Raw genomic sequence first — 12,648 nt, 5'->3', positions numbered from 1 at the left:
AGTTCACTTCTTTTAGTTCACTTATGGAAATTATATTTAGTTCTTTCGCAAACTGGTCAATTTTGATAGCTCTTCTTTGCTTCACCATCCTTTCAATCTCCTTTTCATTCTTTAACCATATCCAACTTACTACTTTTGTACTGGGTATCAGATGGTTACAGTAGCTCCCATTTGGGGGAATCTGATCCTTCAATGTATGGTTTCTCATAACTCTTGCTCATGGTGGCTTGTTTCCTTGTGTATTTGGTGATTTTAAAGCGTGAGCTCCAAGTTCTCTGCAATTTTTATCTGTGAGAACACTTCAAGATCTGTATTTAAAGTGTGTTGTTCACACGGGTCAGAATGGTCATTATTAAAAAGTCTACAAATAACAAATGTCAGAGAGGGTGTGGAGAAAAGGGAACCCTCCTACACTGTTGGTGGGAATGTAAGTTGATACAGCCACTATGGAGAACAGTATGGAGGTTCCTCGCAAAACTAAAAATAGAATTACCATATGATCCAGCAATCCCACTCCTGGGCACGTGTAGGGACAAAACTATAATTCAAAAAGATACACGCATCCCTATGTTCATAGCAGCACTATTCACAATAGCCAGGACATGGAAACAATCTAAATGTCCATAGACAGATGAATGGATAAAGAGGATGGTACATATATGCAGTGGAATACTACTCAGCCATAAAAAAGAATGAAATGATGCCATTTGCAGCAACATGGATGCAACTAGAGATTATCGTACTAAGTGAAGTCAGGAAGAGAAAGGCAAATACCATATGATACCACTTTTATGTGGAATCTAAAATATGATATAAATGAACCTATCTGTGAAACAGAAACAGACTCATAGACATAGAGAACAAATTTGTGGTTGCCAAGGGGAAGGGGGTTAGGGGAGGGATGGAGTAGGAGGTTAGGATTAGCAGATGCAAACTATTATATATAGGATGGATAAACAACAGGGTCCTATACGGTACAGCACAGGGAACTATATTCAATATCCTATGATAAACTATAATAGAGAAGAATATCAAAAGACTGTTTATATGTGTGTAACTGAATCACTTTGCTGTACAGCAGAAATTAACACAGTATTGTAAAACAGCTATACTTCGATAAAAAGAAAAGTGTGTTCTCCAGAAAAGATTTGTGTTTGTTTCTGCAAGGCTCCTGGGGATACCACCAATTTGGAATCACTGGCAAATTTCACATGGATTTACAGGTCGACCTCATCTTATTGCACTTCACTTTATTGTGCTTCACATATATTGCATTTTTTTACATATCGTAGGTTGGTGGTGACCCTGCTTTAAGCAAGTCTATCAGTGCCAGTTTCCAATTGCATCTGCTCACTTCATTTCTCTGTGTCGCATTTTGGTAATTATCTCAATATCTCAAACCCTCCACCAGCAAAAAGATTACGACTTGCTGAAGGCTCAGGTGATGGGTAGCATTTTTTAGCAATAGAGTATTTTAAAATTAAGGTATGCATTTTTTTAGACATATTGCTATTGCACACTTAGTAGACTATAGTATAATATAAACATAACTTTTATGCACTGGGAAACCCAAAAATGTGTGTGACTCACTTGATTGCTATGGTCTGGAACCGAACCCATAGTATCTCTGAGGTACGTCCGTATTAGGTCAAATATGAATCTTTAAGGACATGCCACCATGGCCACATTTGGCTCTTTTCAGGTTCCCTGAGGTCTACTTTTCCTCTCTTCTAATAGTAGAAGTATTTTGAAAGAAAGTCTGCTTCAAGTTTCACTCTCATTCCAGTGCGCCAATGTGCACAGATCTGCCACATGTTGATCTGAGTTAGTTTTCCTGTTTCTTTTCTTACCAGAGGTCCCAAAGACATCCTTAGGGCACTGTGTACCTCTGGAGAAGAAGGGGGCCCTAAAAATGCAGGCGTTAAAACAACAAAGGCAATAAAAGATAAAAATTTTTATGGAAAAGAAAAATTGTGGGTTTGTACCCATTTCAAGAAAACTATTTCATGGGACTAACAGCTAAAATTGTTTTCTAAATGCCTTGGCAGCTCTCCCTGCCATATCAATGAGTGAATTACGAGTGAATTTCCTTAAGGTCCATTCCTCAACCCGATAACAAGTGGTTAACACGTACTTACTAGAGGCCCTAAGAAGCAATTCTCAAAAAACTCTTTTCGCTTCAAATATCTTAACTAACTCAGTGGATCTCTCAGTGGTCAGCATTTTTATCCACCTGGTTAATCTGCACGTGTCTGGTTTGACAATGTCTGCATTATAGCAGGTGTATGAGTTATACGTCGCCACCACCAAACTTAGTGGCTTTAAACCATGAACATTTAAACAGTCCGTGATCTAGTCTGGGCTCAGCTGTGCGGTTCTTCTGGCCTCAGCTGGATTTGCTCAAGTGTCTGGAGGTGAGCCTGCTTTTGGCTGACACAGGCTGGCCCTGCCTAGGGGGACCGGGCTAACTTGGTGCTCTTCCATGTGTCTCTCATCCCCCAGCAGGCTGGCCTGGGTGTGTTTTCAAGAGAGCATTTTTTTCAAGCCTAGGCAGTGTCTCACCCATGAATATTTCACTGGACACAGCCAGTCACATGACAAGCTGAGAGTCAAGGGATGGACTTCACTCCACCAGGTGAGAACATACAACAAAGGGTGTGAATACAGGGAGAACTAAAGAACTGTGGCCAAATGATGTGATCTATCACAGCCAGCGTCAGGCATTGCTCTCACAGGGGGCATGTCAGGCAGCTGGTTTAATGGACCAGGGTGCCCCTCAGGCACTGGGGCACAGACAGACAGAGCTCTCCTCCCTCCTTCCTGAATCCACTTTGGTCTGTGACTTCAGAGTCAAGGTGTCTTGCTCTCTCACTACACACCGACTGCTCCTGGTAACACAATGTTAGGGTTTTCAGAGATCACCTAGGAAGGCAGTGGTCAAGCAGGGCTGATCTTCCTGGGGCCAAGGAGTCCACTCCCCAGCTCAGGCCAGGGCAGCTACTCAAGTCTCTGGGCACGTTGCTGAAAGTAAATAAAATGCGGCTGGAGTTCGATCACTTAAAAACTGAACATGATTTCTTTCCTGCATTAACTGGGGATACCTTAAATTGATGACCTGGAGAGAATCTATCGAATCTTTGGTTTGTAAATACCATGCCAAGGAAAGGAGTATAAATCAGAGAGCAATTACAAGAAATTGTGTAGGATGCTGCAAAGCCCAAGGTCAGGGGCCAGGACATCCACTTGCCTCCATGAACTCAGAGCCCACACCAGGGCTGGGGCACACCAGGTGTGTGCTTAATAAGTGCCCAGCAGCCTTGGCTTCACAAGCAAAGAATATGCTTGTGATACTTTGGTGCAAAGAGAAGGGCCAAGTAGATGTATCCTGAGAAAGATTAGGGGAGACCCTGAAGGGCCTTTGGTCTGAATCAAAGGTCCATATAGGGTATGTTTGTCAGAACTATAAAGGGAGCAAGTGACAGAAACCTAACTCACGTTTGCTTAAAAAGAAGGGGAGATTTCTTGTCTCAGATGACTGAATAACCCAGAAGGCTGGCAAAGGAGCTGGCCTCAGGAACACTTGGAACCAGCAGCTCTGTCCCTTTCGCTCTCTCTCCTCTGCTTCCCAGGTTTTTTCTGCCTCAACTCTAATCTCACCGACCTTTTTTCTTCACGTTGTAGGTGGAGGGTAGGGAATTGTTGCGGAACTGATGAATAACCAGCTCTGAACTCACCTCCATCTGGAAACTTTGTGACCAGAGAGAGGAAAGGGCTCTCTCTTCTGAGATCTTATCTGAAAATCCCCAGGAAGGGTTCTGACTGGCCAGGCCTGTGTCATGAGATCCATCCTAGGCTGATGGATGGAGCTGGAGTTGGGGGTATGGGGCAGGAATGGGGTCCATGATTGGTAGTCCTCACCAGAACCACGTGATTCACAGGCACATTTCCAGAAGACGAGGATCCTGTTGTGGGCAGAAGAACCATCCCGTCCACCACAGAGGGCAGATCATTCTAGTACAAGGCGCAGCTTTGTCCCTATGTGCTTCACCTGCACACCTCACCTGGCTTATGGGGGCTGCGCACCGGTAGAGATTGTAAGCTACTCTTTTGCTGAAGGGAGACTGGGCTGAGGTTAGTGAAATGTGGACGGGGAGTGAAGTAGACAGGAACTATCACCTTCTTAAACATGCTAAGCACCACACAAGGTGCTTGACAAATATTATCTTTTAAGCCTTATACTGAACACTTGAGGGGTTCTTAGTCCCACTGAGGCCCAGAAAGGACAAGTGGGAAACCCAAGGTCAAACGGTGGTGGAACACCTGAAACAAGGCTCTCTGACCTACTCCCCCAATAACCTAACTAGACCGTGAAACCCGCTCTGAGCCCCAGCAATTCCACCGCCAGGTTTTGACCCTGGAGAGGTGAGGGCTTATGTCCATCAGACAACATACATAAGAATGTTTCCAGCAACTTCATTCAGCCCCAAACTAGAAACAAGCCGATGTCATCAACAATGGAATGGATACATAATTTGTGGCATATTTGAACATGGAATACTCCCTGGCACAGAAAACAAACAAACGTGTTAACATGCATGAACAGACATTTTGTTAGAAGACAGACACAAAAGAAAACATACCGTATGCAGTGCATTTATAGAAGTTCAAGAATAAGCAAAGCCAATCATGGTGACAGGGATCAAATCGCAGTTACCTCTGCGGTGGGGTAGAGACTGGGAAGAGGCACCAGGAAGCCTGAGGGCGTGCTGGGAAACTGGTTACTTGGGTGTATCCATAGATAAGAAGGCAACAAGCTGTACACTTAAGATCTGTGTACTCTATTGTATATATGCCACACCTCCATTTAAAAAACAACTATTCTCAGGTTTGATTGAAGTTCCAAACCCTTCCAATTTGCATTGTTCTTTAATTTTCATCCATTTCATTGCTCACTCATTTATTCAGAACAGAACCTGGGGTTTTCCCATCTAGGTTTCCAACTGTATCATTTCTCAGTGTATCTCCCTACAGGTGCTTTAGTGAGACCGCACTCAGCAGACCACTCTGGGGTTCCACCCTCCCCTTCACCCAGTTCCCAAATTCCAAAAAAGAAAACCCAGAAGTTCCAAAGGGGCCTCCTCCTTTCCTGGGCTCAACCGTCAGGGTGAGTTGGGGCTGGGAATGCCAGCTCCCAGCACACGATCCTCCTGAGCCAGGTGGCGCTAGCATGGCCAAGAGGAGCTGGAGCTCCCTGGAGGAGCTGAGGAGGGGCTGCCTGGCAGAGGCAGGATGTGGGGAGATCATCCTTCCACACTTGTCCTGAAGGAGGAGCACCAATAGAAACATCTTCACAGAAGGCACTGGAACCAGACACAGGACCATGGCTACAGGGGCCAGACGCAGTGGGAAAGGGGCTCTGTTTTGGGCTTGCTTTGCAGGTTGGCTAGTTCCTTACTTACCCACTGGATGACTTTGATCTTGCCCATGTCAACTTCCTTACCAGCAAAATGGACCCCAAATACCCATTCATAGGGTTATCTTGAGTTACAGATCAAAAGTAGACTTTGCAGAAGGGCTAATCTAGTTTATACAGTGCCTTCTCATGAATGACAAAAGAAGAATCCTTCCTCAAAAGATTTTACTGCCTTACATTGGAAATTTATCATAATATACTGCTTTTCTTAGGACAAGAGATATCATAGCCATCTGTCATAAAAAAATGGTCATATTAAGCTTTCAAAGCCACAAGGCCTCTAATGTGACTGGTAACCAGTAGGGTTGTGCAGTGCACAACATGAACAACCATATATATCCCTGCTTCCAGGATATGAGGCAGTATGAGAATACAGGAGCTTTGCCTTATTTTTCTAGCCAGGAGGCTTAAGTTAGCTCCTTCATTCTTGCAGGGCATTATTCTTGCTATGGACTAAATTGTGCCCCATCCCCAGCCCATGAAAATTCATATGTTTGAGGCTTTGGGAGAGAATTAGGTTTAGATGAGGGGCTCATGATGGGATTAGTGCCCTCATAAGAAGAGGAGGAGCCACCAGGTTTCTCCCTCTGCCATGTGAGGACACAGTAAGAAGGCGGCCATCTGCAAGCCAGGAAGAGGGCCCTCACCAGGAGCCAACCAAGCTAGCACCCTGATCATGGATTTCTAGCCTCCTGTGAAATACCTTTCTACTGTTTAAACCAGTCTGTGGTATTTTGCTATGGCAACCCAAGCTGAGTAAGGCAGATTTTAGTCCCAAGAAGTGGGGTACTGCTGTCATAAATACCTAAAAATGTAGAAGTGATTTTGGAACTGGGTAATGGGTAGAGACTGAGGAGTCTTAAGATGCATTCTAGAAATAAGGACCTTAAAGGGGATTCTGGTGAGGCCTTAGACAGAACTGAAGAACATGTTATTGGAAACTAGAGGAAAGGCACGATCCCTGTTTTAATGTGACAAAGAACTTGGCCGGACCGTCTCTAGTGTTCGGTGGAAAGTAGAACTTTCGAGGGATGAAATTGAATACTTAGCTGGGGAGGTTTCTAAGCAAAGCACTGAAGGAGTGCTTTGCTTCCCTCCTGACTGCACAGAGTAAAGTGCAAAAGGAGAGAGATGTATTGAAGAAGCAGTTGTTAAGCAAAAAGGAACCAGAGCTTGAAGATTTGGAAAACTGTCAGCCTATCTGTATTGCAAAAAATGAGATATCTTGATCTGAAATGAACACGAAGGGCGTGGCTGAACGGGATTTGATAAGGAGGTCATGGGTACAACTCGGGGGACGACACTGGTTCCAGGAACCTCACAGATAACAAAATTCAAGGATGTTCAAATTCCTTATATAAAATTGCATCGTATTTGCACGTAACCTGCGCACATCCTCCCATGTACTTTAAATCATCTCTAGATTACTTATAATACCTAATACAATGTAAATGCTATGTACATAGTTGTAAATACAATGTAAATGGTATGTAAAGAATTGCCTGCATGTGGGAAATTCAAGTTTTGCTTTTTGGAACTTTCTGGAACTTGCTTTTGAGTATTTTTGGAATATTCCAAAATGTGGAACCTGCAAATGTGGAGGGCTTACTGTATATAATGACACTGCCAGCTTGAACTAAAGGGGACAGAGAAAACAGGGTGAAATGAAGGAAAACTGCTGGACCTCTTAGATGAGGCTTCAGGGCTGGATCACAGAGCTGTTTGCAGCAGGTGCTATTCTTCAAGAAAAGGGAAGATGGATCCCAAAGGCGATTCAGAGGTCATCAGGACCCTCTGTTCAGGGGCCAGACAGCCCCTGACTAAAGCCTAGGGGCCACGGCTGCCCAGAGTGTTAGGGATGTGACCCCCACTCAGCAGAGATGCAGAGAACGGACCCCTGGTCCAGTGGGTCTGGAAGGCAGAGCATTGAACCAAAAAGGATTATTCTTGAGACTGAAGATCTAGTGGAGTTTCCCTTGCTAAGTTTTGACTTGCTTGGGACTTATTACTCCTTTTTTCTTTTCTGTTTCTCCATTTTCAATGGAAATGCCTATCCTTTGTCTGGAAGCACATAACCTGTCTGGATTCACAGGTTCACAGCTGGAGCGGAATTTTGCCTCTCATGGGTCAGAGTGCAAAGGCAGAGGATGGTCTGGGAACTTCTAGCTACCCAAGTCTCACCCATATCTGACATTTAGATGAGACTTTTGGCTTTAGACTTAGACGTGATGCTAGAATTAGTAAAGGATTTTGGGAGCCATTGGAGTGGAATGAATGTACTTTTTATGAGAGAAGGACACGAGTTTGGGGGGTCAGGGCTGGAATGCTATGGACTGAATATTTGTGTCCCCACCAAATTCATATATTGAAGGCCTAATGGGATGGTATTTGCAGGTAGGGCCTTTCGGGGGTAATTAGGTCATGAAGGTGGAGCCCTTGAGATGGGATAAGTGTCTTCACAAGAAAAAGAGAGGGTAAGAGCTCCTTTTTGCCTTGTGAGGACACAGCAAGGAAGAGGCTGTCTGCAAGCTAGGAGAGGGCCCTTTCTAGAACCCAACCACGCTGGCACCCTGGTCTTGAACGTCTAGCTTCCAGAACTGTGAGAAATCAATTCTTAACGCCTATGCCACCCGGTCTACGGTATTTTGTTACGTCAGCCATGGCAGACGAAGACAGTTCTCATTGTCTGCTGAAGTGACTGTCCCTGAAGATATACTGATAATGGCTGGTTATTACCCCTCACAGGGACATTTGAATTCTAGGGTCTAAACTAAGCCCCCTAGGAGTGAAGTGCTCACGGTGGGCCTTTGAGCGCATGGCTGTCAGTGGGCAGGGATGTATTTAAGGGAGAAGGGAGATGCTGCCACCTCCTGAGACAGCTTCCCTCCCTCATCAGACTGCAAACAACACTCTCCTCCACCTATGCCTGAAGATGGTCTTGGCTCTAGGTTCTGAGGCCCTGCTCTCTGGGAAGGAGACTGATCCTTCCAGATGCAAGGGTATTAAAGTCCCTGAGGTGGGAGTTTACCATCCCTGGAGCCTCCTTCTGGCTATAAAATTAGACCTGCCTATTTCAGAGAGCCAGCTGGCAGGTGGGAGGAGTAGGGAGTGGGCTCTGACCCCTCCAGGGATGCCTGGCTTAGAGACAATAAGGGAAGTCATCTAGTGTCTTCTACACGTTTCCTTCCCCACAGTTTCTGCTTTAGTATTTTGGGAGGAAAAAAAAGCATTCTGGTGATGAAAGTGGGCCCTGCTAGAAGAACATGGCTGCCCTTGGAGGGAATGGATCCCTGGGGAACCCATGGTCTCCCAAGCTCCACGGGGCTTCCTGGAGGCTGAGCCTCTTCAGTCCCTTGTCCATTTGGCATCTCCCATGGGTGCCCCAGTGTGTAAGCCGTGGGGAGACATAGATGTACAGGAAAACACCCGCACTCCTGCCAGGAGCCCACAGCCTGCTGTAGGACTCAGGCTTGCAGACAAATCATTACCAAAGGGTGTGAGAAGTCCTGCAGGAGAAATGATGGAACTATGGTGCCGGGGGTATGCACAGGAGGGGAAAAAGTCCTCCTGACCCCTCAGGAAGGGCTCCCAAAAGGAGGTCACATTTGTACACCATGGGTCAGAGTGCAAAGGCAGAGGATGGTCTGGGAACAGCTGAGGGGCACGGGATGGGTTGGCAATGGATAGACCCAGACACCCAGGCAGGGGCAAGGTCCTCGGGGGCCTGTGGGTAGCACTGAGTGGTTCAGATTTTATCCAAAGTAGGTGTTGGAACTATAAGATTTTCAGCAAAGGCAGGAGGTAACTTTCCCAGCGAAGAAAAGCACGTGCTCACCTGCAACCTGGGCTCTCCCAGGAAGGAGCATCAGCGGTCTGAGCCCTTGGACCCTCCTCCCTGGAGCCTGGCTGACGCTGCTAGCCAGGGCCTTGCATGTCCAGCCCAACCCTTGACTGTGTTCTGTGTGGGTTGGCCCACCTGTGCTACCATGACTACATCCCTTCCAGTCATCCTGGAAACCTCCAGTGCAGCTTCTCCAGTCATGGCTCAGGTATTGGGGTTCTTTTGTGATCTTAACACATGGGAGTCCAGGAGTAGGTGAATCTTGAAAGAAGAAATCATTCATTCACCTTGAGAAACTAGCAGAGCTCCCTGCTCCCGACCAGGCTGGGGGTTGGACCAGAACTGGGTCCTGGGAGGGGGCAGAGGTGGAAAACAAGAGGCTGAAGGGTGCCAGCCCTGACTCTGCCCAGTCAGGCTCTGGAACAAGGCATTCGTGTTCTTCCTTCTCTCCTAAGAATGTCTACATGAAAATATACTTACACAATAGAGCCCAGGCCACACTCAACGTGACTCTCAACCAACGGAACAGGCTGCTGCCTTCCCTGCTCCACGTGAAGGGACCCTGACCTCCCAATAATCCTGCAAACAAATGACCTTGATTTTCACTCCATTACCAGGGCTAATCTGTCAACTCCCTCCTGACTCGCACAGGAAACAGGCTCATTCATTATGGATGGTGTGTGTACTTTGCTGAGTCCTCCTGAGGAATCCGTTATGTGGTGTGTAGTGACACTTGCCTAAGCAAAGGGCAGGGCTGAGACGTGTCTCCCAGGAAAGCGTCAGGTCCGAAGGGCAAAGGGCTAAAGCATAAAGCGATGCCTCTCGCCCCCCCACCCCTACCCAGCAGGCAGCTCTGCGCCCTTCAATCGCTCCTCCACTTGCCGATCCTGTGATGAGCTCAAGGCCACAGCATCATCTCCCTGGGCAGCTCCATGCCCATTTTGTCCTCAGCCCCTCTTGGTTTACAGAGGGGAAGACAGGGAGTCTCAGGGAGGGAGCTTAGATTAGTTCTTCCAGGGCAGCTGTTCTCAACCTTCAGGGCACATCACAGTCCCCTGGAGGGCTGGGAAAAACTCAGATTGCTGGGCCCCACCCCAGAGCTTCTGTTCGGCAGGTCTGGGTGGGCCTGAGAATCTCCTTTCTAACAGGCTTCCATGGAATGTTGGTGCCGATGCTGGCCTGAGGTCCACACTTTGAAAACCACTGCTCTAGCTCCTTCCCTGGCACCTTCCTCACAGGTGATGCTGGAAACACTACGTGTGCTTCTTCCTCTCAGTTGCCTTCTTCCGGTCACCACTCTCTACTATTTTATTTTCTTGTCTGTCTGCCTTCCCAGACTGTTCGTCCCTAGAGAGCAGGATCTGTGTCTTAACTACTTGTGGATTCCCAGGAAAAATACTTAGCAGGACTCAAACTGCTTGGAGAGCAGTGGATCTCTCTCCGGGAAGAAGTGGCATTGGGGTGGGATGGGTCCCAAGAGGCACTATTACTTTTTCATCGTATTTACTGCTATACTGTCTGGATTTTTGAAAAGGAGAACAATTCATGTATTATTGTGTGATTAAAAAATTGTGTCAAGAGAATGAGAAGACAAGCCACAGACTGGGAGAAAATAATTATAAAAGACACATCTGATAAAAGACTGCTTCCACAATGTACAAAGAACTCTCAGAACTCAAAAATAAGCAAACAACCCAACTAAACAATGGGCCAAAGACCTTAATAGATGTCTCACCAAAGAAGATATACAGATGGCAAATAAAAATGAAAATAGGCTCCGCCTTATATGTCATCAAGGAAATACAAATTAAAACAACAAGTTACTACTGCACACCTCTTAGGATGGTCAAAATCCAGAATACTGACAATACTGAATGCTGGAGAGGACGTGGAGCAACAGGAGCTCTCCTTCACGGCTGGTGGGAATGCAAAATGGTACGGCCTCTTTGGAAGACAGCTTGGTAGTTTCTTACAAAACTAAACCTACTCCAACCATACAATGCAGCCATTGTGCTCCTTGGTATTTACCCACAAGAACTGAAAACTTACGTCCGCATAAAAGTCTGCACATGAATGTTTCTAGCTGCTTTATTCATAATTGATGTCCTTCAGTAGCAACCAAGATGTCCTTCAGAAGGTGAATGGATAAGTAAACTGGTACATCTAGACAATGAAATATTATTCAGGGCGAAAAAGAGACGAGCTCTCAAGCCATGAAAAGACAAATGCATATCACTAAGTGGAAGACGCCAATCTGAAAAGGCTCCCTCCCGTATGATTCCAACTTTATGACATTCTGGAAAAGGCAAAACTATGGACATAAGAAAAAGATCAGTGGTTGCCAGGGAGTTAGAGGGGAGGGAGGGATGAATAGGTAGAGCACAGAGGATTTTTAGGGCAGTGAAAATGCTCTGTGTGATTCCATAATGATGGATACGTGTCATCATACATTTGTCCAAACCCATAGAATGCACAACACCAAGCGAGAACCCTAAGATAAACCATGGACGTTAGGTGATAATGACGTGTCAGTATAAGTTCATTGGTTGCAACACAAGTATGACTCAGGTGGGCGATCTTGGTAATGGGGAGGCTGTGCACATGGAGGAGTGGGTATGTGGTAAATCTCCCGTACCTTCCCTTCAATTTGGCTGTGAACCTAAAACTGTTCTTAAAAAATTAAGTTTTTTAAAAAAAGAATGGATAAAGGACCATTTCTTTGACTGAAGCATCCTCTCTAAAGATACTAAAGGTACTAAAGGTACTATCCCACACCCCCACTGAGTCCTAAAATGTATTTAGCGAATAGCATCACTTAGCACCAGGTGCTGCTGAAAGCGCTGTAAACACACAGACTTACTTAGTCCTCAGAACAACCACGTGAGGCGGGTACTACTTATTATCCCTCTTTCTCATGTAGGGGAACTAAGGTACAGGGATGTTAGGTACCTTATTCAAGGTCACTTGTCTAGTTAGCAGTGGGGTTGACATTCACCCGCTGGTACACTAGCTCTGGGATTGTGTCTTGGCCTCTAGGAGGGCTGTATTAAGTTACGAACACCTTGAGGCTGGTCAAAAGATGGAGTCGTATTTATTTACACCTAACCCACTTTCTTCTAAAGAATATTTGAGGGAACTACTTCCTGATTTTGTATCCAGAGCTTACACTGCCTAGAAATGCTTGCTACCATACACACACACACACACACACACACACACACACACACACACACACACACAAAACTATATACATATACAAAACTATATTTGCGCTAGAAACACAATACAGAAACACGAGCTTAAGCACGTGTGCTTACTCCCCACTGAAAAAAGT

Source organism: Tursiops truncatus, chromosome 10 (genome assembly GCF_011762595.2).
Source record: "Tursiops truncatus isolate mTurTru1 chromosome 10, mTurTru1.mat.Y, whole genome shotgun sequence".
NCBI classification, from domain to species: Eukaryota; Metazoa; Chordata; class Mammalia; order Artiodactyla; family Delphinidae; genus Tursiops; species Tursiops truncatus.
The sequence above is the reverse complement of the archived record's forward strand: the minus strand, read 5'-3'. Positions refer to the sequence as shown.